Genomic DNA, 6,613 nt, shown 5'->3' with positions numbered 1-6,613 from the left:
ATAAATAGCCTTAAGAGAAAGAGATGAATCACACTAGAGTGGATGTTTCCTCCCAGGTGTCAGTGTAGAGAAGGTCTTAGGAAAAATATTTTCATGTGATGAGGAAGAGGAGAGAGACTGGGAAATCTTTGAATTTTCAGTTAACATTAAACTTTCTTATATAGAAGAAAAAAGAAGAAAGTTGCCCAAAAAAACTTCCTTAAGCTCAATGAGCAGGCAGAAAAGTAGTAGAGGAAGATCGAGTTATGAAAAACTTACTAATTATATGTGAATCATAAACTGCTCATAGAAAATGGCAGTTGAAGAAGAGGGTTTATTTTTGTTTGTACATAAGTCCTTGACTCTGACAGTTCCTAAATTGATAGCTCAGGAAAAAAGTTAACCAAGTTAGGTATGTTCATAGAAAGGCTAGGTATGTTCATAGAAAGGCATTCACCATGAATAAATGATGAGCTTATGTATATTTAAGGATGAAAATTTTAGATTACTTTATTGGAAAATGTGAGTACACTTGAAAAATACAGCTAAATACTTGGAGAATATGGACTGAGTAAAAGTTAAGTCTTACAATGTTGAACTTAGATGTCACTCTTACGTTTGAAGGAAATAGAGTTAATAAAAGAAAGAAACATTTTTCTAAGTGTGTAGTAAATCTGTGATATTCTTGACTCAAAGAAATAGAAAATATTCTATGCTCTGGATAGGTGTGAATTATTATGTTAAAGTACAATGCAAGCAATAAAGGTTAATAAAATGTTTGTGAAATTCAGTTGTAGTATTAAGCCTTTAATATCTATATTGTGAAGATCAGTTAACATGCTCAGCTAGGATATCTAAGTTCTTTTCCTAAAAAAAATTATAGAAAAAAATAAGATGCAACCTAGGATAACTTTATTTTGAGGATTCTCCTGCCTCTAACTATGGGACAAAGTTCTAATAATAATGGAAGAACTGAAGAACTACAGGTGTTGAAATATAAAGAAATTGAATATACTGAAAATCAGAAATTCTAAGATTGTAGCATCCACTGAATTTTTATTACTCTTTTTTACCACTGGTGGGTTCTGACCCTACCTGCCATTCAGTAGTCAGAGGAAAGATTTCAGAAAAAGCAGGTACTTGTGTGCATGAAATTCAATTATTGCTTGGGGAGATAAGTGTAATTTATATTCATATGTGGTACAATCTAATTACCTAGAAAGTAGTAGTGTCTTCTTGAAAATATTCAAAGAAAGGCGTAAAATAAAAAGCTCAGGGAAGTCTCAATGAATAGCTTGATGGGAAAGAAAAATAAGAGTCTGAACTAAAGCTTCATAACCTGTATGAATGTTTAGGCACTTTTTGAACTTGAAAGAGTCCCAGACACCTCACAGCCATGCTTTCTTTTATCATCTTGGCTACTATCCAAGTTATAAAATGTCAAAACTCTCTCAGTATCTCCTTAAATTTTTAAGCTTCTAAGAATACACAAAATGATAGCCAGATAGAAATCTAATATAAAAGTTAACTCCCTCTAAAGGACCAGAATCTATATAAATTTGTCCTTAACATTTTCTGTTACCTATACATACATATATACACTTCACTTTGAATGTCACTATATAAAACAGAATGAATGTCTAGTAAGACTAAATTGACATAGCACTCTTAGTGATTTTCTTAGTTATTTTGACCAAGACGTAGATTTTTTTTTTCCTCTCATAATGTTTGAAATTTTAACATACACTGATTTTTTTTTCTGTCAAAAAAAAAAAAAAAAAAACTTCAACAAGTAATAACTGTGAAAGAAGCTACAGGCTATTTAGTGGTTTCTTCAGCTTCATGTGACTCACAAAAATGATGTAATTTTGACAGAAGCAATAACTCAAAGGGTACAAAAGGAATTTATACTGCTAGTGACCTCTGCTGCTGGATGAGTACAGAAATTTAGGGATTAAAATGCCAAAATTCTTTAACAGTGTCATAATCACCCTATTCTTAATTTCACTTACTCAATTTTAACTATATTAGTTAGATAATTTAACTTAATAATGAATGGAATTTAATACAATAACAAAGGAAATTTAATAATGCCATTTTGGACATATTTTCATGAGTGATGCAATTATTCTAAAATCTAACAGTACAGCAAATGATATACTTGCATGAATATTAGCATGAGTATTTTGGCCTCAATTTTAACAGTGGCTCAGTTGGTAAAGAATCTGCCTGCAATGCAGGAGACCCAGGTTCAATCCCTGGGTTAGGAAGATTCCCAGGAGAAGGGAATGGGAACTCATTTCAGTATCTTGACTGGAGAATTCCATGGACAGAGGAGTCTGGCAGGCTATAGTCCATGGGATCCCAAAGAGTCAGACACAACTTAGTGAGTAACACTTTTATGTTCAGTAGCTGCAGCAAAATTTTCCAATCTAAAAAATTTTAAATTGAGAATGTATTCATAAATGTTCAAAAAAGTTGGGTACCTTGGACACTTTCTGGAAGCAAAACACAAAGTATCCAAATGCAATCTTTCTCATCTGCATGCAGCAGGGTTTGAATGTAACAAACTTGTTTAGCTTTATCTTGATGAAAGACATGGGTATAACTATTCTAATTAGGGCTCTATCACTCTACCTGCTTGACATATAGCATCCTAGGCCAACCCTCCAATTAAGGAAGAATCTGTAATGGAACATTTATAAAGCAACCCCTGATGTTTGTGTGGGTTGATGTGATTCAATTGTTTCTGGCTTATAAAACTCAAGAGAGATCATAATGAGAAGATGAGGGCAGAAAGTCATGGAGAGCTCATGTATATACAAGGGTAGTGAATGGGCAGACCACAACATTGATATTTTAGGCAAAGCAATATCTTGGAAGAATGTATAGACAAGAGAGTAAAAGGTGTAGTCAAATGACAAGCTCAAGTAGAAAAAAATATTAAGAAAAAAAAAATTTTAAAGAGGAGGAAGGTGCTGGCACTGAGCATCCCAAGAGTAGAGATAACCAAAACCTATCAATTAGAAGTACACTGAAAAATGGTAAGAAAGTTGAATTAAACCATTCAGTTCAGTTCAGTTGCTCAGTTGTGTCTGACTCTTTGTGACCCCATTAATTGCAGCACACCAGGCCTCCCTGTCCATCACCATTTCCAGGAATTCACTCACACTCATGTCCATCGAGTCAGTGATGCCATCCAGCCATCCTATCCTCTGTTGTCCCCTTTTCCTCCTGCCCCTAATCCCTCCCAGCATCAGAGTCTTCCAATGAGTCAACTCTTCGCATAAGTTAATTCAGAAATTAGCCACTAATAACATTCATTACATGGAATTGGTAATGCAAAGAGTTGACTCATTGGAAAAGACTCTGATGCTGGGAGGGATTGGGGGCAAGAGGAGAAGGGGACGACAGAGGATGAGATGGCTGGATGGCATCACTGACTCGATGGACGTGAGTCGGAGTGAACTCTGAGAGTTGGTGATGGACAGGGAGGCCTGGCGTGCTGTGATTCATGGAGTCGCCAACAGTCGGACACGACTGAGCGACTGATCTGATCTGATCTGATCTACCCTTCATTACATGGAATAACTTTTTGAAGGAGAAAAGGAAAACTAACATCTCCAAATGGAATACAATGAGCCTGACAAAGTGCCATATGGACAACATGCAGACTTGTTTCAGTCTTCACCACCATGAAGTGTGAGGATGCTCTAAAGAAAGGTGAGGTAGGAGATACACTGCATACAGATTCACAAGAATGTCAGTTCCCCCATTTGAAGCAAGAATTGACCTGGAAGCTTCTAATATGATGCATCAGAATTTTAAATAGCTTTGCATCGGAATGCCCACTTCATTCCTGGAGGGAGAGGAGGGGTAAAATCTGAAGAATGTCACCTTTAGAAATATGAAAAGCTGAGGACTTCCTTGGTGGTCCAGTGGTTGGGAGTCTGCTTGCTAATGCAGGGGACATGGGTTCTAACCCTGGTCCGGGAGTACTCCACACATGAGGGACAGCTAGGCCCATACACCACAGCTACTGAGTCTGTGCTCCTAGGACCTCTGCAAAAGGAGACGCCACCTCAATAAGGAACCCATGTGTCAAAACTAGAGAGTAGCCCTCACTCACTGCCACTAGAAGAGGCCTGGGAGCAGAAATGAAGACCCAAAGCAGTCAAAAATAAATAAATATAATTTTTTAAAAAGAAATGAAAGCTGACAACAGGCATCTAATACAGACTTCAAGATGACAGAAAAGAAAACAAGCTGGATTTCTGTGAAAATGTTAGTCACTCAGTCATGTCTAATTCTTTGTGACCCCATGAACTATATAGCCTGCCAGACTCCTCTCCCTATGAAATTTTCCAGGCAAGGATACTGAATAATGGAGTGGGTTGCCATTTCCTACGACAGGAGATCTTCCTCACCCAGAGATCAAAGCTGGGTCTTCTGCATTGCAGGCAGATTCTTTACCGTCAGAGTCTCCAGATTTCTAGAAGAGCACAAAAGCTATTATAAAGTAACATTTCTTAATCTTTCTAATGTTTCCATGACCATTTGACTTGTGATCTCACCTACTTTTTTAAAATTATTGACTTTAAAGCAATAATTTCCTTATCCTTTCAGTCATAAAATAGACTGTTATTTGAAGTGAAAGTGAAAATCACTCAGTCATGTCTGACTCTGTGACCCCATGGACTATAACCTGCCAGGCTCCTCCATCCAGGGAATTCTCCAGGCAAGAATACTGGAGTGGATAGCTGTTCTCTTCTCCAGGGGATCTTCCCAACCCATGGATCGAATTCAGGTCTTCTGCACTGCAGGTGGATTCTTTACTGTCTGAGCCACCAGGGAAGCACAAGAAAACTGGAGTGGGTAGCCATTCCTTCTCCAGGGGATCTTCCCAACCCAGGGATTGAACTGAGGTCTTCTGCACTGTAGGCAGATTCTTTACCAGCTGAGCTACCTAGAAACTAGTGTCTAATTCAATGCTGGTTGGGTAAAGACATTTCCAAAAGCAACCCACCAATACTACTCACTATACTTAGGGTTTTGTTTGCTACAATGAGAAAGAAAGGGAAGGAGGAAGAGAGAAACAAGGATAGAGAGACAGAGGAGGAAAGGAAGAAAGGAAGGAAAGGAAACAAAGGCAGGTGTAGGGGGGTGGCAGGAGGGAGGGAAATAGAGTCTAGGACCAGAATGAAAAAGAATGGATCTGGGGCTTAAGACTTTGCCCAAGGTGCGAACAGAACAGTCTGTGAAATCCTTGATAACCCATGACACAGACATGTCACATATCTTTTAGGGAAATTTAGGATCACAGAAATTTTGTAATTTGCCCAGGCTCACACATCTAGCAAATGGTGGAGCTGGAATTTAAGCACAGCTGTGATTCACTCACAGCCCTTAATCATGCTCCTTCATAACAATGACTGGCAGGTACAAATTTTCAGCCAACAATAAAAAAAAAAAAAAAAAAAGGAGCCATAAGAAATAAAGAACAATAGGAATATATAGGTACTTAACATATATTAGTACAATCACCATAATTGAAAAAGAAAAGGAAAATACAATATTACAGAATTTAATGACATGTTGCAGCATAAGCATTTATTAGTCTAATGAAGTATAATTTGTATTGGAACAAACGTGTTTTAAGCAAAACATTTTAACATGAAAAAGAATGAAAAGCATAAAATAAATAAGCAGATACTTTTGAGTAACAGTTTGATAAGAACTAAATTTTATTGTCACTTAGTGGGATCTGTGTTATAGCCCATTTTTACTCTATCTGAGCTTTACTGGACATATTTACTGTAGGCTGGGGAATACAAAACAACAAGGAAATAGGGTTGTGATCCTTAGCCTGTTTTATGATCTATAATAAATCCCTGCAAGGAATGTCTGGACCTAAGTTTCCTAACTTACAAAAATGAGGCACTTGGCCTAGATTAGAGGTTATCATATTTTATTTTGTTATAGAACTCCTTTCTCCAAATAAATTCTTCAGTTGATTTCAAATAAGTAATGCTGATAAAACGGAAGCATGACAAATATCAAAAACCAAAGTTTTAATTTTTTCCTTGAGCTCCTAGATTTATGTTTTAGAGGAGGTCAAGCCTTAAAACATGTGGGAAAATGATACTAAAATGAAATATATTTCAACATTTCACATATTGCATTCCAAAAGTCCTAATTCTTAGAAGTAATGTTTTAAAAAGAATTCTCTGGCTAATAATTTTGTTGAATGTTGAACACTTCATCTCCCCATTGGAGAATTACAATTGTATGCCATGTTAAGAAACCAGTGAAATTCTGCTGCAGGAAACAAACTTTCTTAACTTTGTTTATTCACGTGTAACACAAGTGAACTTGGGTCACCTTTTTTTTTCTTCACCTTAAGTGAATATTCCAAAAACCATACTTTTTCTCCCAGAGAACAAGCTTTTTAATATGGATTAACAAGCTCATGAACCCCAAGGACCCTAGTTTAAACATCTCAACTTACTTACAGACTCTGAAATGATTTCTACTCTATAATAACAAGTCAATGGACATTATATTCATGAATTCAAAGTTGGATTTCATAAACACAGAGTTAACTGAGCACAAACCATATTTAAGGTATCCTTTA

This window comes from Bubalus kerabau, chromosome 2 (assembly GCF_029407905.1).
Source record: "Bubalus kerabau isolate K-KA32 ecotype Philippines breed swamp buffalo chromosome 2, PCC_UOA_SB_1v2, whole genome shotgun sequence".
Taxonomy (NCBI): Eukaryota; Metazoa; Chordata; class Mammalia; order Artiodactyla; family Bovidae; genus Bubalus; species Bubalus kerabau.
The sequence above is the reverse complement of the archived record's forward strand: the minus strand, read 5'-3'. Positions refer to the sequence as shown.